Raw genomic sequence first — 21,381 nt, forward strand, 5'->3', positions numbered from 1 at the left:
CCTGTGCCCCAAAAAGGAAGCTTTCTTTCTTCCAAAGCTGTAGAGAAAATATTAGTCCTGTCGCCCTGCCAAAGCCGAGCTCGCCCACCATCCCTAGCCTCATCAGACCAAGACCTTGCCCGGGACCCTGGGGCAGAGGGCTGCAGAAATGGTTGCGTACCGGTTTGGAGGAGAAAAGCAGGGGCGGGAGGGGTCGTAGCTGCTTGATTTGCATACAGAGCTGTGGTCTGCTGGGAAAGTGCAGCCTTTGGAGCTTGGCAAAGGCTTCGCAAGGGGCCCGAGCATTGCCCTCGCCCCGTTTGTTGACAGGTTCTCCTTCTATGGGCTGAAGGGCCCTGTAGCCTGATTTGAGGTTGGACGCTCTATTATTCACAGGGGTGTACCGGGCCTAGACGGTGACTGGCTGACCCGTCAGGGCATCGCCCGTTTGGAAGCCCGTTTGGAAGCCCGTTTCGGAAGCCGTGAGGAAGCGGAGGCGGGAATCCCTGCCCAATTTTCTTTTGGGGTGGTAGGGCTGTTGGCGGGGTTGCACAAGCTCTGCCAACTTTGGCGGCTTAAGCTTGGGATGCGAGGGACATGGTACAAAAATGCAAAGGTTTTCCAGGAAAAGAGTCTACGGGCAACGATTCCTTGTTGCTCTTTTCAGGTGAACTCAAGCCTCAGGGCTTTGAGGTAGGGGCACTGCCTACAGACAGCAGGAAAGGGCTTGTGCGAAGCTGCTGCCGCATTTAGGTAAGAAGAGTAAAAACCTGTACCAGGAGTGGGGCTCGAACCCACGCGGACACTTGTCCATTGGATCTTAAGTCCAACGCCTTAACCACTCGGCCATCCTGGTGAGCTGCTGCAAAGGGCTTCGAATTGAATCTTTGCTGTTTCAGCAGCAGGCGAACAAGTGGAAAACCAGCCCAGAGTGCCCCCTGCAGGAGGTTGGATGGAATTGGCTTGCGAGCGGCAAACGTCTCTCACTTAACAGCATTACAATAGCCTCCAGCTGACTGCAAGTACGGTTGCGGAAACCTCCCGGGTGCTGCAGTCGTTTCCCCGGTGGCCTAGTGGTGAGGATTTGGTGCTTTCACTGCCACGGGCCTGGCTTCGAGTCCCCGACCAGAGTGTGTGCTTTGAGTAAAGGTGGTCTAGGGCAGTCCAGAGGCAGGCTGAGCCTCGAAGGCTGGTGCAGGCCTTGGTGTGCGAGCCCGAAAAAAGGGCAGCTCCTATGTCATCCCTTCTTGCCCTCCGGCACTTGCTGTACAAGCAAAGCCCCCTTTGAACTCTGCATGGTAACCCTGCTGTGTCTCGCAGGCAATCATGGCCTGCCGCCTTTTAATAAACGTGCTCTCCCACGAAGCAGTTCTCCTAAGGAGGGTTAGTTGTGAGTGTGCATCTTCAGCGGCAGCCTCTAGGGGGAGCTTCAGCACTGACCCACAAAAGCTCATAGCGAGGAAGGCTGTCCTTTCAGGAGAGCAAGACAGGAATATCAGCGCTTGGAAGTGAAAGCGCAAACGTTCCCAAAGTGATGCTGTCTTCAATCTCTAAGCTCCCCTTTTCGCAGACCATCACAAGTGTTTTTGTTTTCTTTCTTTCTTTCTTTCTTTCTTTATTTCTTTATTTATTAGCAGAAACGGCCCCCGAAGACCTGCAGGCACTGGTGCCCATTGTAGCAGAGGCCCTCAGCCTTTGGACTCGGACGCCACCATCTGAGCGACACGCAACTGGGTGCACCCACCGTCCCTGGTGGTCTAGTGGTTAGGATTCGGCGCTCTCACCGCCGCGGCCTGGGTTCGATTCCCGGTCAGGGAAGGAGCTCTTTTAACAACTGACATTTTTATTTACAGCAATGCAGTTAACTGGCGACCGGAAATCTTGCTCCCAGATGCAGATTTGCGTGCACAAAATGGAGGAAGTGCCCTCAGCGCGACGCAAAACGTGTTTATGGCAGAGTCCCATTCATTCTCCTGTCGCTGCGGAAAGACTGCCCTTGACGCAAAAAAGGCAGCTTCCTTTTTCACCGCTGGAGAGAACCTATCTGCTCGGCCCTCCCCCTCTCTTCCCAGTCCCCCAATGGACTGGCCTTTGAGGCACCTGCAGGCATTGTGCACTCGGACACCACTGCCCGGCCTTCCCGAGTTGTCCAGCGGTCTCCCTGGTGGTCTAGTGGTTAGGATTCGGCGCGGCCCGGGTTCGATTCCCGGTCAGGGAAGAGAGGCTTTTACTGAATGACATTTTTACAGAAATTCAAACAACTGCGTCTCAAAAAATATTTCTTTCAAATGTAGCTTCACTCACAGGCAATAGCGGCGTGGCTCCCCTGGCGGTAACTCCAAGCATCTTTTCAGCATGGTCCCTTACCGGAAGCTGTCGCCGCTAGAAGTGGGCCTGTGCCCCAAAAAGGAAGCTTTCTTTCTTCCAAAGCTGTAGAGAAAATATTAGTCCTGTCGCCCTGCCAAAGCCGAGCTCGCCCACCATCCCTAGCCTCATCAGACCAAGACCTTGCCCGGGACCCTGGGGCAGAGGGCTGCAGAAATGGTTGCGTACCGGTTTGGAGGAGAAAAGCAGGGGAGGGAGGGGTCGTAGCTGCTTGATTTGCATACAGAGCTGTGGTCTGCTGGGAAAGTGCAGCCTTTGGAGCTTGGCAAAGGCTTCGCAAGGGGCCCGAGCATTGCCCTCGCCCCGTTTGTTGACAGGTTCTCCTTCTATGGGCTGAAGGGCCCTGTAGCCTGATTTGAGGTTGGACGCTCTATTATTCACAGGGGTGTACCGGGCCTAGACGGTGACTGGCTGACCCGTCAGGGCATCGCCCGTTTGGAAGCCCGTTTCGGAAGCGGAGGCGGGAATCCCTGCCCAATTTTCTTTTGGGGTGGTAGGGCTGTTGGCGGGGTTGCACAAGCTCTGCCAACTTTGGCGGCTTAAGCTTGGGATGCGAGGGACATGGTACAAAAATGCAAAGGTTTTCCAGGAAAAGAGTCTACGGGCAACGATTCCTTGTTGCTCTTTTCAGGTGAACTCAAGCCTCAGGGCTTTGAGGTAGGGGCACTGCCTACAGACAGCAGGAAAGGGCTTGTGCGAAGCTGCTGCCGCATTTAGGTAAGAAGAGTAAAAACCTGTACCAGGAGTGGGGCTCGAACCCACGCGGACACTTGTCCATTGGATCTTAAGTCCAACGCCTTAACCACTCGGCCATCCTGGTGAGCTGCTGCAAAGGGCTTCGAATTGAATCTTTGCTGTTTCAGCAGCAGGCGAACAAGTGGAAAACCAGCCCAGAGTGCCCCCTGCAGGAGGTTGGATGGAATTGGCTTGCGAGCGGCAAACGTCTCTCACTTAACAGCATTACAATAGCCTCCAGCTGACTGCAAGTACGGTTGCGGAAACCTCCCGGGTGCTGCAGTCGTTTCCCCGGTGGCCTAGTGGTGAGGATTTGGTGCTTTCACTGCCACGGGCCTGGCTTCGAGTCCCCGACCAGAGTGTGTGCTTTGAGTAAAGGTGGTCTAGGGCAGTCCAGAGGCAGGCTGAGCCTCGAAGGCTGGTGCAGGCCTTGGTGTGCGAGCCCGAAAAAAGGGCAGCTCCTATGTCATCCCTTCTTGCCCTCCGGCACTTGCTGTACAAGCAAAGCCCCCTTTGAACTCTGCATGGTAACCCTGCTGTGTCTCGCAGGCAATCATGGCCTGCCGCCTTTTAATAAACGTGCTCTCCCACGAAGCAGTTCTCCTAAGGAGGGTTAGTTGTGAGTGTGCATCTTCAGCGGCAGCCTCTAGGGGGAGCTTCAGCACTGACCCACAAAAGCTCATAGCGAGGAAGGCTGTCCTTTCAGGAGAGCAAGACAGGAATATCAGCGCTTGGAAGTGAAAGCGCAAACGTTCCCAAAGTGATGCTGTCTTCAATCTCTAAGCTCCCCTTTTCGCAGACCATCACAAGTGTTTTTGTTTTCTTTCTTTCTTTCTTTCTTTATTTCTTTATTTATTTATTTATTAGCAGAAACGGCCCCCGAAGACCTGCAGGCACTGGTGCCCATTGTAGCAGAGGCCCTCAGCCTTTGGACTCGGACGCCACCATCTGAGCGACACGCAACGGGGTGCACCCACCGTCCCTGGTGGTCTAGTGGTTAGGATTCGGCGCTCTCACCGCCGTGGCCCGGGTTGGATTCCCGGTCAGGGAAGGAGCTCTTTTAACAACTGACATTTTTATTTACAGCAATGCAGTTAACTGGCGACCGGAAATCTTGCTCCCAGATGCAGATTTGCGTGCACAAAATGGAGGAAGTGCCCTCAGCGCGACGCAAAACGTGTTTATGGCAGAGTCCCATTCATTCTCCTGTCGCTGCGGAAAGACTGCCCTTGACGCAAAAAAGGCAGCTTCCTTTTTCACCGCTGGAGAGAACCTATCTGCTCGGCCCTCCCCCTCTCTTCCCAGTCCCCCAATGGACTGGCCTTTGAGGCACCTGCAGGCATTGTGCACTCGGACACCACTGCCCGGCCTTCCCGAGCTGTCCAGCGGTCTCCCTGGTGGTCTAGTGGTTAGGATTCGGCGCTCTCACCGCCGCGGCCCGGGTTCGATTCCCGGTCAGGGAAGAGAGGCTTTTACTGAATGACATTTTTACAGAAATTCAAACAACTGCGTCTCAAAAAATATTTCTTTCAAATGTAGCTTCACTCACAGGCAATAGCGGCGTGGCTCCCCTGGCGGTAACTCCAAGCATCTTTTCAGCATGGTCCCTTACCGGAAGCTGTCGCCGCTAGAAGTGGGCCTGTGCCCCAAAAAGGAAGCTTTCTTTCTTCCAAAGCTGTAGAGAAAATATTAGTCCTGTCGCCCTGCCAAAGCCGAGCTCGCCCACCATCCCTAGCCTCATCAGACCAAGACCTTGCCCGGGACCCTGGGGCAGAGGGCTGCAGAAATGGTTGCGTACCGGTTTGGAGGAGAAAAGCAGGGGAGGGAGGGGTCGTAGCTGCTTGATTTGCATACAGAGCTGTGGTCTGCTGGGAAAGTGCAGCCTTTGGAGCTTGGCAAAGGCTTCGCAAGGGGCCCGAGCATTGCCCTCGCCCCGTTTGTTGACAGGTTCTCCTTCTATGGGCTGAAGGGCCCTGTAGCCTGATTTGAGGTTGGACGCTCTATTATTCACAGGGGTGTACCGGGCCTAGACGGTGACTGGCTGACCCGTCAGGGCATCGCCCGTTTGGAAGCCCGTTTCGGAAGCCGTGAGGAAGCGGAGGCGGGAATCCCTGCCCAATTTTCTTTTGGGGTGGTAGGGCTGTTGGCGGGGTTGCACAAGCTCTGCCAACTTTGGCGGCTTAAGCTTGGGATGCGAGGGACATGGTACAAAAATGCAAAGGTTTTCCAGGAAAAGAGTCTACGGGCAACGATTCCTTGTTGCTCTTTTCAGGTGAACTCAAGCCTCAGGGCTTTGAGGTAGGGGCACTGCCTACAGACAGCAGGAAAGGGCTTGTGCGAAGCTGCTGCCGCATTTAGGTAAGAAGAGTAAAAACCTGTACCAGGAGTGGGGCTCGAACCCACGCGGACACTTGTCCATTGGATCTTAAGTCCAACGCCTTAACCACTCGGCCATCCTGGTGAGCTGCTGCAAAGGGCTTCGAATTGAATCTTTGCTGTTTCAGCAGCAGGCGAACAAGTGGAAAACCAGCCCAGAGTGCCCCCTGCAGGAGGTTGGATGGAATTGGCTTGCGAGCGGCAAACGTCTCTCACTTAACAGCATTACAATAGCCTCCAGCTGACTGCAAGTACGGTTGCGGAAACCTCCCGGGTGCTGCAGTCGTTTCCCCGGTGGCCTAGTGGTGAGGATTTGGTGCTTTCACTGCCACGGGCCTGGCTTCGAGTCCCCGACCAGAGTGTGTGCTTTGAGTAAAGGTGGTCTAGGGCAGTCCAGAGGCAGGCTGAGCCTCGAAGGCTGGTGCAGGCCTTGGTGTGCGAGCCCGAAAAAAGGGCAGCTCCTATGTCATCCCTTCTTGCCCTCCGGCACTTGCTGTACAAGCAAAGCCCCCTTTGAACTCTGCATGGTAACCCTGCTGTGTCTCGCAGGCAATCATGGCCTGCCGCCTTTTAATAAACGTGCTCTCCCACGAAGCAGTTCTCCTAAGGAGGGTTAGTTGTGAGTGTGCATCTTCAGCGGCAGCCTCTAGGGGGAGCTTCAGCACTGACCCACAAAAGCTCATAGCGAGGAAGGCTGTCCTTTCAGGAGAGCAAGACAGGAATATCAGCGCTTGGAAGTGAAAGCGCAAACGTTCCCAAAGTGATGCTGTCTTCAATCTCTAAGCTCCCCTTTTCGCAGACCATCACAAGTGTTTTTGTTTTCTTTCTTTCTTTCTTTCTTTATTTATTTATTTATTTATTAGCAGAAACGGCCCCCGAAGACCTGCAGGCACTGGTGCCCATTGTAGCAGAGGCCCTCAGCCTTTGGACTCGGACGCCACCATCTGAGCGACACGCAACGGGGTGCACCCACCGTCCCTGGTGGTCTAGTGGTTAGGATTCGGCGCTCTCACCGCCGCGGCCTGGGTTCGATTCCCGGTCAGGGAAGGAGCTCTTTTAACAACTGACATTTTTATTTACAGCAATGCAGTTAACTGGCGACCGGAAATCTTGCTCCCAGATGCAGATTTGCGTGCACAAAATGGAGGAAGTGCCCTCAGCGCGACGCAAAACGTGTTTATGGCAGAGTCCCATTCATTCTCCTGTCGCTGCGGAAAGACTGCCCTTGACGCAAAAAAGGCAGCTTCCTTTTTCACCGCTGGAGAGAACCTATCTGCTCGGCCCTCCCCCTCTCTTCCCAGTCCCCCAATGGACTGGCCTTTGAGGCACCTGCAGGCATTGTGCACTCGGACACCACTGCCCGGCCTTCCCGAGTTGTCCAGCGGTCTCCCTGGTGGTCTAGTGGTTAGGATTCGGCGCGGCCCGGGTTCGATTCCCGGTCAGGGAAGAGAGGCTTTTACTGAATGACATTTTTACAGAAATTCAAACAACTGCGTCTCAAAAAATATTTCTTTCAAATGTAGCTTCACTCACAGGCAATAGCGGCGTGGGCCCCTGGCGGTAACTCCAAGCATCTTTTCAGCATGGTCCCTTACCGGAAGCTGTCGCCGCTAGAAGTGGGCCTGTGCCCCAAAAAGGAAGCTTTCTTTCTTCCAAAGCTGTAGAGAAAATATTAGTCCTGTCGCCCTGCCAAAGCCGAGCTCGCCCACCATCCCTAGCCTCATCAGACCAAGACCTTGCCCGGGACCCTGGGGCAGAGGGCTGCAGAAATGGTTGCGTACCGGTTTGGAGGAGAAAAGCAGGGGAGGGAGGGGTCGTAGCTGCTTGATTTGCATACAGAGCTGTGGTCTGCTGGGAAAGTGCAGCCTTTGGAGCTTGGCAAAGGCTTCGCAAGGGGCCCGAGCATTGCCCTCGCCCCGTTTGTTGACAGGTTCTCCTTCTATGGGCTGAAGGGCCCTGTAGCCTGATTTGAGGTTGGACGCTCTATTATTCACAGGGGTGTACCGGGCCTAGACGGTGACTGGCTGACCCGTCAGGGCATCGCCCGTTTGGAAGCCCGTTTGGAAGCCCGTTTCGGAAGCCGTGAGGAAGCGGAGGCGGGAATCCCTGCCCAATTTTCTTTTGGGGTGGTAGGGCTGTTGGCGGGGTTGCACAAGCTCTGCCAACTTTGGCGGCTTAAGCTTGGGATGCGAGGGACATGGTACAAAAATGCAAAGGTTTTCCAGGAAAAGAGTCTACGGGCAACGATTCCTTGTTGCTCTTTTCAGGTGAACTCAAGCCTCAGGGCTTTGAGGTAGGGGCACTGCCTACAGACAGCAGGAAAGGGCTTGTGCGAAGCTGCTGCCGCATTTAGGTAAGAAGAGTAAAAACCTGTACCAGGAGTGGGGCTCGAACCCACGCGGACACTTGTCCATTGGATCTTAAGTCCAACGCCTTAACCACTCGGCCATCCTGGTGAGCTGCTGCAAAGGGCTTCGAATTGAATCTTTGCTGTTTCAGCAGCAGGCGAACAAGTGGAAAACCAGCCCAGAGTGCCCCCTGCAGGAGGTTGGATGGAATTGGCTTGCGAGCGGCAAACGTCTCTCACTTAACAGCATTACAATAGCCTCCAGCTGACTGCAAGTACGGTTGCGGAAACCTCCCGGGTGCTGCAGTCGTTTCCCCGGTGGCCTAGTGGTGAGGATTTGGTGCTTTCACTGCCACGGGCCTGGCTTCGAGTCCCCGACCAGAGTGTGTGCTTTGAGTAAAGGTGGTCTAGGGCAGTCCAGAGGCAGGCTGAGCCTCGAAGGCTGGTGCAGGCCTTGGTGTGCGAGCCCGAAAAAAGGGCAGCTCCTATGTCATCCCTTCTTGCCCTCCGGCACTTGCTGTACAAGCAAAGCCCCCTTTGAACTCTGCATGGTAACCCTGCTGTGTCTCGCAGGCAATCATGGCCTGCCGCCTTTTAATAAACGTGCTCTCCCACGAAGCAGTTCTCCTAAGGAGGGTTAGTTGTGAGTGTGCATCTTCAGCGGCAGCCTCTAGGGGGAGCTTCAGCACTGACCCACAAAAGCTCATAGCGAGGAAGGCTGTCCTTTCAGGAGAGCAAGACAGGAATATCAGCGCTTGGAAGTGAAAGCGCAAACGTTCCCAAAGTGATGCTGTCTTCAATCTCTAAGCTCCCCTTTTCGCAGACCATCACAAGTGTTTTTGTTTTCTTTCTTTCTTTCTTTCTTTCTTTATTTATTTATTTATTTATTAGCAGAAACGGCCCCCGAAGACCTGCAGGCACTGGTGCCCATTGTAGCAGAGGCCCTCAGCCTTTGGACTCGGACGCCACCATCTGAGCGACACGCAACGGGGTGCACCCACCGTCCCTGGTGGTCTAGTGGTTAGGATTCGGCGCTCTCACCGCCGCGGCCTGGGTTCGATTCCCGGTCAGGGAAGGAGCTCTTTTAACAACTGACATTTTTATTTACAGCAATGCAGTTAACTGGCGACCGGAAATCTTGCTCCCAGATGCAGATTTGCGTGCACAAAATGGAGGAAGTGCCCTCAGCGCGACGCAAAACGTGTTTATGGCAGAGTCCCATTCATTCTCCTGTCGCTGCGGAAAGACTGCCCTTGACGCAAAAAAGGCAGCTTCCTTTTTCACCGCTGGAGAGAACCTATCTGCTCGGCCCTCCCCCTCTCTTCCCAGTCCCCCAATGGACTGGCCTTTGAGGCACCTGCAGGCATTGTGCACTCGGACACCACTGCCCGGCCTTCCCGAGTTGTCCAGCGGTCTCCCTGGTGGTCTAGTGGTTAGGATTCGGCGCTCTCACCGCCGCGGCCCGGGTTCGATTCCCGGTCAGGGAAGAGAGGCTTTTACTGAATGACATTTTTACAGAAATTCAAACAACTGCGTCTCAAAAAATATTTCTTTCAAATGTAGCTTCACTCACAGGCAATAGCGGCGTGGCTCCCCTGGCGGTAACTCCAAGCATCTTTTCAGCATGGTCCCTTACCGGAAGCTGTCGCCGCTAGAAGTGGGCCTGTGCCCCAAAAAGGAAGCTTTCTTTCTTCCAAAGCTGTAGAGAAAATATTAGTCCTGTCGCCCTGCCAAAGCCGAGCTCGCCCACCATCCCTAGCCTCATCAGACCAAGACCTTGCCCGGGACCCTGGGGCAGAGGGCTGCAGAAATGGTTGCGTACCGGTTTGGAGGAGAAAAGCAGGGGAGGGAGGGGTCGTAGCTGCTTGATTTGCATACAGAGCTGTGGTCTGCTGGGAAAGTGCAGCCTTTGGAGCTTGGCAAAGGCTTCGCAAGGGGCCCGAGCATTGCCCTCGCCCCGTTTGTTGACAGGTTCTCCTTCTATGGGCTGAAGGGCCCTGTAGCCTGATTTGAGGTTGGACGCTCTATTATTCACAGGGGTGTACCGGGCCTAGACGGTGACTGGCTGACCCGTCAGGGCATCGCCCGTTTGGAAGCCCGTTTCGGAAGCGGAGGCGGGAATCCCTGCCCAATTTTCTTTTGGGGTGGTAGGGCTGTTGGCGGGGTTGCACAAGCTCTGCCAACTTTGGCGGCTTAAGCTTGGGATGCGAGGGACATGGTACAAAAATGCAAAGGTTTTCCAGGAAAAGAGTCTACGGGCAACGATTCCTTGTTGCTCTTTTCAGGTGAACTCAAGCCTCAGGGCTTTGAGGTAGGGGCACTGCCTACAGACAGCAGGAAAGGGCTTGTGCGAAGCTGCTGCCGCATTTAGGTAAGAAGAGTAAAAACCTGTACCAGGAGTGGGGCTCGAACCCACGCGGACACTTGTCCATTGGATCTTAAGTCCAACGCCTTAACCACTCGGCCATCCTGGTGAGCTGCTGCAAAGGGCTTCGAATTGAATCTTTGCTGTTTCAGCAGCAGGCGAACAAGTGGAAAACCAGCCCAGAGTGCCCCCTGCAGGAGGTTGGATGGAATTGGCTTGCGAGCGGCAAACGTCTCTCACTTAACAGCATTACAATAGCCTCCAGCTGACTGCAAGTACGGTTGCGGAAACCTCCCGGGTGCTGCAGTCGTTTCCCCGGTGGCCTAGTGGTGAGGATTTGGTGCTTTCACTGCCACGGGCCTGGCTTCGAGTCCCCGACCAGAGTGTGTGCTTTGAGTAAAGGTGGTCTAGGGCAGTCCAGAGGCAGGCTGAGCCTCGAAGGCTGGTGCAGGCCTTGGTGTGCGAGCCCGAAAAAAGGGCAGCTCCTATGTCATCCCTTCTTGCCCTCCGGCACTTGCTGTACAAGCAAAGCCCCCTTTGAACTCTGCATGGTAACCCTGCTGTGTCTCGCAGGCAATCATGGCCTGCCGCCTTTTAATAAACGTGCTCTCCCACGAAGCAGTTCTCCTAAGGAGGGTTAGTTGTGAGTGTGCATCTTCAGCGGCAGCCTCTAGGGGGAGCTTCAGCACTGACCCACAAAAGCTCATAGCGAGGAAGGCTGTCCTTTCAGGAGAGCAAGACAGGAATATCAGCGCTTGGAAGTGAAAGCGCAAACGTTCCCAAAGTGATGCTGTCTTCAATCTCTAAGCTCCCCTTTTCGCAGACCATCACAAGTGTTTTTGTTTTCTTTCTTTCTTTCTTTCTTTCTTTCTTTATTTCTTTATTTATTAGCAGAAACGGCCCCCGAAGACCTGCAGGCACTGGTGCCCATTGTAGCAGAGGCCCTCAGCCTTTGGACTCGGACGCCACCATCTGAGCGACACGCAACGGGGTGCACCCACCGTCCCTGGTGGTCTAGTGGTTAGGATTCGGCGCTCTCACCGCCGCGGCCTGGGTTCGATTCCCGGTCAGGGAAGGAGCTCTTTTAACAACTGACATTTTTATTTACAGCAATGCAGTTAACTGGCGACCGGAAATCTTGCTCCCAGATGCAGATTTGCGTGCACAAAATGGAGGAAGTGCCCTCAGCGCGACGCAAAACGTGTTTATGGCAGAGTCCCATTCATTCTCCTGTCGCTGCGGAAAGACTGCCCTTGACGCAAAAAAGGCAGCTTCCTTTTTCACCGCTGGAGAGAACCTATCTGCTCGGCCCTCCCCCTCTCTTCCCAGTCCCCCAATGGACTGGCCTTTGAGGCACCTGCAGGCATTGTGCACTCGGACACCACTGCCCGGCCTTCCCGAGTTGTCCAGCGGTCTCCCTGGTGGTCTAGTGGTTAGGATTCGGCGCTCTCACCGCCGCGGCCCGGGTTCGATTCCCGGTCAGGGAAGAGAGGCTTTTACTGAATGACATTTTTACAGAAATTCAAACAACTGCGTCTCAAAAAATATTTCTTTCAAATGTAGCTTCACTCACAGGCAATAGCGGCGTGGCTCCCCTGGCGGTAACTCCAAGCATCTTTTCAGCATGGTCCCTTACCGGAAGCTGTCGCCGCTAGAAGTGGGCCTGTGCCCCAAAAAGGAAGCTTTCTTTCTTCCAAAGCTGTAGAGAAAATATTAGTCCTGTCGCCCTGCCAAAGCCGAGCTCGCCCACCATCCCTAGCCTCATCAGACCAAGACCTTGCCCGGGACCCTGGGGCAGAGGGCTGCAGAAATGGTTGCGTACCGGTTTGGAGGAGAAAAGCAGGGGAGGGAGGGGTCGTAGCTGCTTGATTTGCATACAGAGCTGTGGTCTGCTGGGAAAGTGCAGCCTTTGGAGCTTGGCAAAGGCTTCGCAAGGGGCCCGAGCATTGCCCTCGCCCCGTTTGTTGACAGGTTCTCCTTCTATGGGCTGAAGGGCCCTGTAGCCTGATTTGAGGTTGGACGCTCTATTATTCACAGGGGTGTACCGGGCCTAGACGGTGACTGGCTGACCCGTCAGGGCATCGCCCGTTTGGAAGCCCGTTTCGGAAGCGGAGGCGGGAATCCCTGCCCAATTTTCTTTTGGGGTGGTAGGGCTGTTGGCGGGGTTGCACAAGCTCTGCCAACTTTGGCGGCTTAAGCTTGGGATGCGAGGGACATGGTACAAAAATGCAAAGGTTTTCCAGGAAAAGAGTCTACGGGCAACGATTCCTTGTTGCTCTTTTCAGGTGAACTCAAGCCTCAGGGCTTTGAGGTAGGGGCACTGCCTACAGACAGCAGGAAAGGGCTTGTGCGAAGCTGCTGCCGCATTTAGGTAAGAAGAGTAAAAACCTGTACCAGGAGTGGGGCTCGAACCCACGCGGACACTTGTCCATTGGATCTTAAGTCCAACGCCTTAACCACTCGGCCATCCTGGTGAGCTGCTGCAAAGGGCTTCGAATTGAATCTTTGCTGTTTCAGCAGCAGGCGAACAAGTGGAAAACCAGCCCAGAGTGCCCCCTGCAGGAGGTTGGATGGAATTGGCTTGCGAGCGGCAAACGTCTCTCACTTAACAGCATTACAATAGCCTCCAGCTGACTGCAAGTACGGTTGCGGAAACCTCCCGGGTGCTGCAGTCGTTTCCCCGGTGGCCTAGTGGTGAGGATTTGGTGCTTTCACTGCCACGGGCCTGGCTTCGAGTCCCCGACCAGAGTGTGTGCTTTGAGTAAAGGTGGTCTAGGGCAGTCCAGAGGCAGGCTGAGCCTCGAAGGCTGGTGCAGGCCTTGGTGTGCGAGCCCGAAAAAAGGGCAGCTCCTATGTCATCCCTTCTTGCCCTCCGGCACTTGCTGTACAAGCAAAGCCCCCTTTGAACTCTGCATGGTAACCCTGCTGTGTCTCGCAGGCAATCATGGCCTGCCGCCTTTTAATAAACGTGCTCTCCCACGAAGCAGTTCTCCTAAGGAGGGTTAGTTGTGAGTGTGCATCTTCAGCGGCAGCCTCTAGGGGGAGCTTCAGCACTGACCCACAAAAGCTCATAGCGAGGAAGGCTGTCCTTTCAGGAGAGCAAGACAGGAATATCAGCGCTTGGAAGTGAAAGCGCAAACGTTCCCAAAGTGATGCTGTCTTCAATCTCTAAGCTCCCCTTTTCGCAGACCATCACAAGTGTTTTTGTTTTCTTTCTTTCTTTATTTCTTTATTTATTTATTTATTAGCAGAAACGGCCCCCGAAGACCTGCAGGCACTGGTGCCCATTGTAGCAGAGGCCCTCAGCCTTTGGACTCGGACGCCACCATCTGAGCGACACGCAACGGGGTGCACCCACCGTCCCTGGTGGTCTAGTGGTTAGGATTCGGCGCTCTCACCGCCGCGGCCCGGGTTGGATTCCCGGTCAGGGAAGGAGCTCTTTTAACAACTGACATTTTTATTTACAGCAATGCAGTTAACTGGCGACCGGAAATCTTGCTCCCAGATGCAGATTTGCGTGCACAAAATGGAGGAAGTGCCCTCAGCGCGACGCAAAACGTGTTTATGGCAGAGTCCCATTCATTCTCCTGTCGCTGCGGAAAGACTGCCCTTGACGCAAAAAAGGCAGCTTCCTTTTTCACCGCTGGAGAGAACCTATCTGCTCGGCCCTCCCCCTCTCTTCCCAGTCCCCCAATGGACTGGCCTTTGAGGCACCTGCAGGCATTGTGCACTCGGACACCACTGCCCGGCCTTCCCGAGCTGTCCAGCGGTCTCCCTGGTGGTCTAGTGGTTAGGATTCGGCGCTCTCACCGCCGCGGCCCGGGTTCGATTCCCGGTCAGGGAAGAGAGGCTTTTACTGAATGACATTTTTACAGAAATTCAAACAACTGCGTCTCAAAAAATATTTCTTTCAAATGTAGCTTCACTCACAGGCAATAGCGGCGTGGCTCCCCTGGCGGTAACTCCAAGCATCTTTTCAGCATGGTCCCTTACCGGAAGCTGTCGCCGCTAGAAGTGGGCCTGTGCCCCAAAAAGGAAGCTTTCTTTCTTCCAAAGCTGTAGAGAAAATATTAGTCCTGTCGCCCTGCCAAAGCCGAGCTCGCCCACCATCCCTAGCCTCATCAGACCAAGACCTTGCCCGGGACCCTGGGGCAGAGGGCTGCAGAAATGGTTGCGTACCGGTTTGGAGGAGAAAAGCAGGGGCGGGAGGGGTCGTAGCTGCTTGATTTGCATACAGAGCTGTGGTCTGCTGGGAAAGTGCAGCCTTTGGAGCTTGGCAAAGGCTTCGCAAGGGGCCCGAGCATTGCCCTCGCCCCGTTTGTTGACAGGTTCTCCTTCTATGGGCTGAAGGGCCCTGTAGCCTGATTTGAGGTTGGACGCTCTATTATTCACAGGGGTGTACCGGGCCTAGACGGTGACTGGCTGACCCGTCAGGGCATCGCCCGTTTGGAAGCCCGTTTGGAAGCCCGTTTCGGAAGCCGTGAGGAAGCGGAGGCGGGAATCCCTGCCCAATTTTCTTTTGGGGTGGTAGGGCTGTTGGCGGGGTTGCACAAGCTCTGCCAACTTTGGCGGCTTAAGCTTGGGATGCGAGGGACATGGTACAAAAATGCAAAGGTTTTCCAGGAAAAGAGTCTACGGGCAACGATTCCTTGTTGCTCTTTTCAGGTGAACTCAAGCCTCAGGGCTTTGAGGTAGGGGCACTGCCTACAGACAGCAGGAAAGGGCTTGTGCGAAGCTGCTGCCGCATTTAGGTAAGAAGAGTAAAAACCTGTACCAGGAGTGGGGCTCGAACCCACGCGGACACTTGTCCATTGGATCTTAAGTCCAACGCCTTAACCACTCGGCCATCCTGGTGAGCTGCTGCAAAGGGCTTCGAATTGAATCTTTGCTGTTTCAGCAGCAGGCGAACAAGTGGAAAACCAGCCCAGAGTGCCCCCTGCAGGAGGTTGGATGGAATTGGCTTGCGAGCGGCAAACGTCTCTCACTTAACAGCATTACAATAGCCTCCAGCTGACTGCAAGTACGGTTGCGGAAACCTCCCGGGTGCTGCAGTCGTTTCCCCGGTGGCCTAGTGGTGAGGATTTGGTGCTTTCACTGCCACGGGCCTGGCTTCGAGTCCCCGACCAGAGTGTGTGCTTTGAGTAAAGGTGGTCTAGGGCAGTCCAGAGGCAGGCTGAGCCTCGAAGGCTGGTGCAGGCCTTGGTGTGCGAGCCCGAAAAAAGGGCAGCTCCTATGTCATCCCTTCTTGCCCTCCGGCACTTGCTGTACAAGCAAAGCCCCCTTTGAACTCTGCATGGTAACCCTGCTGTGTCTCGCAGGCAATCATGGCCTGCCGCCTTTTAATAAACGTGCTCTCCCACGAAGCAGTTCTCCTAAGGAGGGTTAGTTGTGAGTGTGCATCTTCAGCGGCAGCCTCTAGGGGGAGCTTCAGCACTGACCCACAAAAGCTCATAGCGAGGAAGGCTGTCCTTTCAGGAGAGCAAGACAGGAATATCAGCGCTTGGAAGTGAAAGCGCAAACGTTCCCAAAGTGATGCTGTCTTCAATCTCTAAGCTCCCCTTTTCGCAGACCATCACAAGTGTTTTTGTTTTCTTTCTTTCTTTCTTTCTTTCTTTATTTCTTTATTTATTAGCAGAAACGGCCCCCGAAGACCTGCAGGCACTGGTGCCCATTGTAGCAGAGGCCCTCAGCCTTTGGACTCGGACGCCACCATCTGAGCGACACGCAACTGGGTGCACCCACCGTCCCTGGTGGTCTAGTGGTTAGGATTCGGCGCTCTCACCGCCGCGGCCTGGGTTCGATTCCCGGTCAGGGAAGGAGCTCTTTTAACAACTGACATTTTTATTTACAGCAATGCAGTTAACTGGCGACCGGAAATCTTGCTCCCAGATGCAGATTTGCGTGCACAAAATGGAGGAAGTGCCCTCAGCGCGACGCAAAACGTGTTTATGGCAGAGTCCCATTCATTCTCCTGTCGCTGCGGAAAGACTGCCCTTGACGCAAAAAAGGCAGCTTCCTTTTTCACCGCTGGAGAGAACCTATCTGCTCGGCCCTCCCCCTCTCTTCCCAGTCCCCCAATGGACTGGCCTTTGAGGCACCTGCAGGCATTGTGCACTCGGACACCACTGCCCGGCCTTCCCGAGTTGTCCAGCGGTCTCCCTGGTGGTCTAGTGGTTAGGATTCGGCGCGGCCCGGGTTCGATTCCCGGTCAGGGAAGAGAGGCTTTTACTGAATGACATTTTTACAGAAATTCAAACAACTGCGTCTCAAAAAATATTTCTTTCAAATGTAGCTTCACTCACAGGCAATAGCGGCGTGGCTCCCCTGGCGGTAACTCCAAGCATCTTTTCAGCATGGTCCCTTACCGGAAGCTGTCGCCGCTAGAAGTGGGCCTGTGCCCCAAAAAGGAAGCTTTCTTTCTTCCAAAGCTGTAGAGAAAATATTAGTCCTGTCGCCCTGCCAAAGCCGAGCTCGCCCACCATCCCTAGCCTCATCAGACCAAGACCTTGCCCGGGACCCTGGGGCAGAGGGCTGCAGAAATGGTTGCGTACCGGTTTGGAGGAGAAAAGCAGGGGAGGGAGGGGTCGTAGCTGCTTGATTTGCATACAGAGCTGTGGTCTGCTGGGAAAGTGCAGCCTTTGGAGCTTGGCAAAGGCTTCGCAAGGGGCCCGAGCATTGCCCTCGCCCCGTTTGTTGACAGGTTCTCCTTCTATGGGCTGAAGGGCCCTGTAGCCTGATTTGAGGTTGGACGCTCTATTATTCACAGGGGTGTACCGGGCCTAGACGGTGACTGGCTGACCCGTCAGGGCATCGCCCGTTTGGAAGCCCGTTTCGGAAGCGGAGGCGGGAATCCCTGCCCAATTTTCTTTTGGGGTGGTAGGGCTGTTGGCGGGGTTGCACAAGCTCTGCCAACTTTGGCGGCTTAAGCTTGGGATGCGAGGGACATGGTACAAAAATGCAAAGGTTTTCCAGGAAAAGAGTCTACGGGCAACGATTCCTTGTTGCTCTTTTCAGGTGAACTCAAGCCTCAGGGCTTTGAGGTAGGGGCACTGCCTACAGACAGCAGGAAAGGGCTTGTGCGAAGCTGCTGCCGCATTTAGGTAAGAAGAGTAAAAACCTGTACCAGGAGTGGGGCTCGAACCCACGCGGACACTTGTCCATTGGATCTTAAGTCCAACGCCTTAACCACTCGGCCATCCTGGTGAGCTGCTGCAAAGGGCTTCGAATTGAATCTTTGCTGTTTCAGCAGCAGGCGAACAAGTGGAAAACCAGCCCAGAGTGCCCCCTGCAGGAGGTTGGATGGAATTGGCTTGCGAGCGGCAAACGTCTCTCACTTAACAGCATTACAATAGCCTCCAGCTGACTGCAAGTACGGTTGCGGAAACCTCCCGGGTGCTGCAGTCGTTTCCCCGGTGGCCTAGTGGTGAGGATTTGGTGCTTTCACTGCCACGGGCCTGGCTTCGAGTCCCCGACCAGAGTGTGTGCTTTGAGTAAAGGTGGTCTAGGGCAGTCCAGAGGCAGGCTGAGCCTCGAAGGCTGGTGCAGGCCTTGGTGTGCGAGCCCGAAAAAAGGGCAGCTCCTATGTCATCCCTTCTTGCCCTCCGGCACTTGCTGTACAAGCAAAGCCCCCTTTGAACTCTGCATGGTAACCCTGCTGTGTCTCGCAGGCAATCATGGCCTGCCGCCTTTTAATAAACGTGCTCTCCCACGAAGCAGTTCTCCTAAGGAGGGTTAGTTGTGAGTGTGCATCTTCAGCGGCAGCCTCTAGGGGGAGCTTCAGCACTGACCCACAAAAGCTCATAGCGAGGAAGGCTGTCCTTTCAGGAGAGCAAGACAGGAATATCAGCGCTTGGAAGTGAAAGCGCAAACGTTCCCAAAGTGATGCTGTCTTCAATCTCTAAGCTCCCCTTTTCGCAGACCATCACAAGTGTTTTTGTTTTCTTTCTTTCTTTCTTTCTTTATTTCTTTATTTATTTATTTATTAGCAGAAACGGCCCCCGAAGACCTGCAGGCACTGGTGCCCATTGTAGCAGAGGCCCTCAGCCTTTGGACTCGGACGCCACCATCTGAGCGACACGCAACGGGGTGCACCCACCGTCCCTGGTGGTCTAGTGGTTAGGATTCGGCGCTCTCACCGCCGCGGCCCGGGTTGGATTCCCGGTCAGGGAAGGAGCTCTTTTAACAACTGACATTTTTATTTACAGCAATGCAGTTAACTGGCGACCGGAAATCTTGCTCCCAGATGCAGATTTGCGTGCACAAAATGGAGGAAGTGCCCTCAGCGCGACGCAAAACGTGTTTATGGCAGAGTCCCATTCATTCTCCTGTCGCTGCGGAAAGACTGCCCTTGACGCAAAAAAGGCAGCTTCCTTTTTCACCGCTGGAGAGAACCTATCTGCTCGGCCCTCCCCCTCTCTTCCCAGTCCCCCAATGGACTGGCCTTTGAGGCACCTGCAGGCATTGTGCACTCGGACACCACTGCCCGGCCTTCCCGAGCTGTCCAGCGGTCTCCCTGGTGGTCTAGTGGTTAGGATTCGGCGCTCTCACCGCCGCGGCCCGGGTTCGATTCCCGGTCAGGGAAGAGAGGCTTTTACTGAATGACATTTTTACAGAAATTCAAACAACTGCGTCTCAAAAAATATTTCTTTCAAATGTAGCTTCACTCACAGGCAATAGCGGCGTGGCTCCCCTGGCGGTAACTCCAAGCATCTTTTCAGCATGGTCCCTTACCGGAAGCTGTCGCCGCTAGAAGTGGGCCTGTGCCCCAAAAAGGAAGCTTTCTTTCTTCCAAAGCTGTAGAGAAAATATTAGTCCTGTCGCCCTGCCAAAGCCGAGCTCGCCCACCATCCCTAGCCTCATCAGACCAAGACCTTGCCCGGGACCCTGGGGCAGAGGGCTGCAGAAATGGTTGCGTACCGGTTTGGAGGAGAAAAGCAGGGGAGGGAGGGGTCGTAGCTGCTTGATTTGCATACAGAGCTGTGGTCTGCTGGGAAAGTGCAGCCTTTGGAGCTTGGCAAAGGCTTCGCAAGGGGCCCGAGCATTGCCCTCGCCCCGTTTGTTGACAGGTTCTCCTTCTATGGGCTGAAGGGCCCTGTAGCCTGATTTGAGGTTGGACGCTCTATTATTCACAGGGGTGTACCGGGCCTAGACGGTGACTGGCTGACCCGTCAGGGCATCGCCCGTTTGGAAGCCCGTTTCGGAAGCCGTGAGGAAGCGGAGGCGGGAATCCCTGCCCAATTTTCTTTTGGGGTGGTAGGGCTGTTGGCGGGGTTGCACAAGCTCTGCCAACTTTGGCGGCTTAAGCTTGGGATGCGAGGGACATGGTACAAAAATGCAAAGGTTTTCCAGGAAAAGAGTCTACGGGCAACGATTCCTTGTTGCTCTTTTCAGGTGAACTCAAGCCTCAGGGCTTTGAGGTAGGGGCACTGCCTACAGACAGCAGGAAAGGGCTTGTGCGAAGCTGCTGCCGCATTTAGGTAAGAAGAGTAAAAACCTGTACCAGGAGTGGGGCTCGAACCCACGCGGACACTTGTCCATTGGATCTTAAGTCCAACGCCTTAACCACTCGGCCATCCTGGTGAGCTGCTGCAAAGGGCTTCGAATTGAATCTTTGCTGTTTCAGCAGCAGGCGAACAAGTGGAAAACCAGCCCAGAGTGCCCCCTGCAGGAGGTTGGATGGAATTGGCTTGCGAGCGGCAAACGTCTCTCACTTAACAGCATTACAATAGCCTCCAGCTGACTGCAAGTACGGTTGCGGAAACCTCCCGGGTGCTGCAGTCGTTTCCCCGGTGGCCTAGTGGTGAGGATTTGGTGCTTTCACTGCCACGGGCCTGGCTTCGAGTCCCCGACCAGAGTGTGTGCTTTGAGTAAAGGTGGTCTAGGGCAGTCCAGAGGCAGGCTGAGCCTCGAAGGCTGGTGCAGGCCTTGGTGTGCGAGCCCGAAAAAAGGGCAGCTCCTATGTCATCCCTTCTTGCCCTCCGGCACTTGCTGTACAAGCAAAGCCCCCTTTGAACTCTGCATGGTAACCCTGCTGTGTCTCGCAGGCAATCATGGCCTGCCGCCTTTTAATAAACGTGCTCTCCCACGAAGCAGTTCTCCTAAGGAGGGTTAGTTGTGAGTGTGCATCTTCAGCGGCAGCCTCTAGGGGGAGCTTCAGCACTGACCCACAAAAGCTCATAGCGAGGAAGGCTGTCCTTTCAGGAGAGCAAGACAGGAATATCAGCGCTTGGAAGTGAAAGCGCAAACGTTCCCAAAGTGATGCTGTCTTCAATCTCTAAGCTCCCCTTTTCGCAGACCATCACAAGTGTTTTTGTTTTCTTTCTTTCTTTCTTTCTTTATTTATTTATTTATTTATTAGCAGAAACGGCCCCCGAAGACCTGCAGGCACTGGTGCCCATTGTAGCAGAGGCCCTCAGCCTTTGGACTCGGACGCCACCATCTGAGCGACACGCAACGGGGTGCACCCACCGTCCCTGGTGGTCTAGTGGTTAGGATTCGGCGCTCTCACCGCCGCGGCCTGGGTTCGATTCCCGGTCAGGGAAGGAGCTCTTTTAACAACTGACATTTTTATTTACAGCAATGCAGTTAACTGGCGACCGGAAATCTTGCTCCCAGATGCAGATTTGCGTGCACAAAATGGAGGAAGTGCCCTCAGCGCGACGCAAAACGTGTTTATGGCAGAGTCCCATTCATTCTCCTGTCGCTGCGGAAAGACTGCCCTTGACGCAAAAAAGGCAGCTTCCTTTTTCACCGCTGGAGAGAACCTATCTGCTCGGCCCTCCCCCTCTCTTCCCAGTCCCCCAATGGACTGGCCTTTGAGGCACCTGCAGGCATTGTGCACTCGGACACCACTGCCCGGCCTTCCCGAGTTGTCCAGCGGTCTCCCTGGTGGTCTAGTGGTTAGGATTCGGCGCGGCCCGGGTTCGATTCCCGGTCAGGGAAGAGAGGCTTTTACTGAATGACATTTTTACAGAAATTCAAACAACTGCGTCTCAAAAAATATTTCTTTCAAATGTAGCTTCACTCACAGGCAATAGCGGCGTGGGCCCCTGGCGGTAACTCCAAGCATCTTTTCAGCATGGTCCCTTACCGGAAGCTGTCGCCGCTAGAAGTGGGCCTGTGCCCCAAAAAGGAAGCTTTCTTTCTTCCAAAGCTGTAGAGAAAATATTAGTCCTGTCGCCCTGCCAAAGCCGAG

The 21,381-nt window shown here is 54.6% G+C and overlaps 23 non-coding genes across 23 annotated transcripts; 14 read left to right on the forward strand and 9 right to left on the reverse strand.

Moving 5' to 3' along the window:
- Positions 1–752: 752 nt before the first annotated feature.
- On the reverse strand, positions 753–835 carry TRNAL-UAA (transfer RNA leucine (anticodon UAA)). The gene has a single exon. It is a non-coding gene; the product is annotated as a tRNA-Leu (tRNA).
- An 890-nt stretch (positions 836–1,725) lies between these two features.
- Positions 1,726–1,797, forward strand: TRNAE-CUC (transfer RNA glutamic acid (anticodon CUC)). The gene has a single exon. It is a non-coding gene; the product is annotated as a tRNA-Glu (tRNA).
- A 1,304-nt stretch (positions 1,798–3,101) lies between these two features.
- TRNAL-UAA (transfer RNA leucine (anticodon UAA)) lies at positions 3,102–3,184 on the reverse strand. The gene has a single exon. It is a non-coding gene; the product is annotated as a tRNA-Leu (tRNA).
- An 894-nt stretch (positions 3,185–4,078) lies between these two features.
- Positions 4,079–4,150, forward strand: TRNAE-CUC (transfer RNA glutamic acid (anticodon CUC)). Its single transcript has one exon. It is a non-coding gene; the product is annotated as a tRNA-Glu (tRNA).
- A 340-nt stretch (positions 4,151–4,490) lies between these two features.
- On the forward strand, positions 4,491–4,562 carry TRNAE-CUC (transfer RNA glutamic acid (anticodon CUC)). The gene has a single exon. It is a non-coding gene; the product is annotated as a tRNA-Glu (tRNA).
- A 915-nt stretch (positions 4,563–5,477) lies between these two features.
- Positions 5,478–5,560, reverse strand: TRNAL-UAA (transfer RNA leucine (anticodon UAA)). Its single transcript has one exon. It is a non-coding gene; the product is annotated as a tRNA-Leu (tRNA).
- An 890-nt stretch (positions 5,561–6,450) lies between these two features.
- TRNAE-CUC (transfer RNA glutamic acid (anticodon CUC)) lies at positions 6,451–6,522 on the forward strand. Its single transcript has one exon. It is a non-coding gene; the product is annotated as a tRNA-Glu (tRNA).
- Positions 6,523–7,848: 1,326 nt separating this feature from the next.
- On the reverse strand, positions 7,849–7,931 carry TRNAL-UAA (transfer RNA leucine (anticodon UAA)). The gene has a single exon. It is a non-coding gene; the product is annotated as a tRNA-Leu (tRNA).
- Positions 7,932–8,825: 894 nt separating this feature from the next.
- Positions 8,826–8,897, forward strand: TRNAE-CUC (transfer RNA glutamic acid (anticodon CUC)). Its single transcript has one exon. It is a non-coding gene; the product is annotated as a tRNA-Glu (tRNA).
- A 340-nt stretch (positions 8,898–9,237) lies between these two features.
- Positions 9,238–9,309, forward strand: TRNAE-CUC (transfer RNA glutamic acid (anticodon CUC)). The gene has a single exon. It is a non-coding gene; the product is annotated as a tRNA-Glu (tRNA).
- Positions 9,310–10,213: 904 nt separating this feature from the next.
- Positions 10,214–10,296, reverse strand: TRNAL-UAA (transfer RNA leucine (anticodon UAA)). The gene has a single exon. It is a non-coding gene; the product is annotated as a tRNA-Leu (tRNA).
- Positions 10,297–11,190: 894 nt separating this feature from the next.
- Positions 11,191–11,262, forward strand: TRNAE-CUC (transfer RNA glutamic acid (anticodon CUC)). The gene has a single exon. It is a non-coding gene; the product is annotated as a tRNA-Glu (tRNA).
- A 340-nt stretch (positions 11,263–11,602) lies between these two features.
- Positions 11,603–11,674, forward strand: TRNAE-CUC (transfer RNA glutamic acid (anticodon CUC)). The gene has a single exon. It is a non-coding gene; the product is annotated as a tRNA-Glu (tRNA).
- A 904-nt stretch (positions 11,675–12,578) lies between these two features.
- On the reverse strand, positions 12,579–12,661 carry TRNAL-UAA (transfer RNA leucine (anticodon UAA)). The gene has a single exon. It is a non-coding gene; the product is annotated as a tRNA-Leu (tRNA).
- An 886-nt stretch (positions 12,662–13,547) lies between these two features.
- On the forward strand, positions 13,548–13,619 carry TRNAE-CUC (transfer RNA glutamic acid (anticodon CUC)). Its single transcript has one exon. It is a non-coding gene; the product is annotated as a tRNA-Glu (tRNA).
- A 340-nt stretch (positions 13,620–13,959) lies between these two features.
- TRNAE-CUC (transfer RNA glutamic acid (anticodon CUC)) lies at positions 13,960–14,031 on the forward strand. Its single transcript has one exon. It is a non-coding gene; the product is annotated as a tRNA-Glu (tRNA).
- Positions 14,032–14,958: 927 nt separating this feature from the next.
- TRNAL-UAA (transfer RNA leucine (anticodon UAA)) lies at positions 14,959–15,041 on the reverse strand. The gene has a single exon. It is a non-coding gene; the product is annotated as a tRNA-Leu (tRNA).
- Positions 15,042–15,931: 890 nt separating this feature from the next.
- On the forward strand, positions 15,932–16,003 carry TRNAE-CUC (transfer RNA glutamic acid (anticodon CUC)). Its single transcript has one exon. It is a non-coding gene; the product is annotated as a tRNA-Glu (tRNA).
- A 1,304-nt stretch (positions 16,004–17,307) lies between these two features.
- Positions 17,308–17,390, reverse strand: TRNAL-UAA (transfer RNA leucine (anticodon UAA)). Its single transcript has one exon. It is a non-coding gene; the product is annotated as a tRNA-Leu (tRNA).
- An 894-nt stretch (positions 17,391–18,284) lies between these two features.
- On the forward strand, positions 18,285–18,356 carry TRNAE-CUC (transfer RNA glutamic acid (anticodon CUC)). Its single transcript has one exon. It is a non-coding gene; the product is annotated as a tRNA-Glu (tRNA).
- A 340-nt stretch (positions 18,357–18,696) lies between these two features.
- Positions 18,697–18,768, forward strand: TRNAE-CUC (transfer RNA glutamic acid (anticodon CUC)). The gene has a single exon. It is a non-coding gene; the product is annotated as a tRNA-Glu (tRNA).
- Positions 18,769–19,683: 915 nt separating this feature from the next.
- TRNAL-UAA (transfer RNA leucine (anticodon UAA)) lies at positions 19,684–19,766 on the reverse strand. The gene has a single exon. It is a non-coding gene; the product is annotated as a tRNA-Leu (tRNA).
- An 890-nt stretch (positions 19,767–20,656) lies between these two features.
- TRNAE-CUC (transfer RNA glutamic acid (anticodon CUC)) lies at positions 20,657–20,728 on the forward strand. Its single transcript has one exon. It is a non-coding gene; the product is annotated as a tRNA-Glu (tRNA).
- The last annotated feature ends 653 nt before the right edge of the window (positions 20,729–21,381 follow it).

This window comes from Ambystoma mexicanum, chromosome 5p (assembly GCF_040938575.1).
Source record: "Ambystoma mexicanum isolate Mex_15411 chromosome 5p, UKY_AmexF1_1, whole genome shotgun sequence".
In the NCBI taxonomy this organism is placed as follows: Eukaryota; Metazoa; Chordata; class Amphibia; order Caudata; family Ambystomatidae; genus Ambystoma; species Ambystoma mexicanum.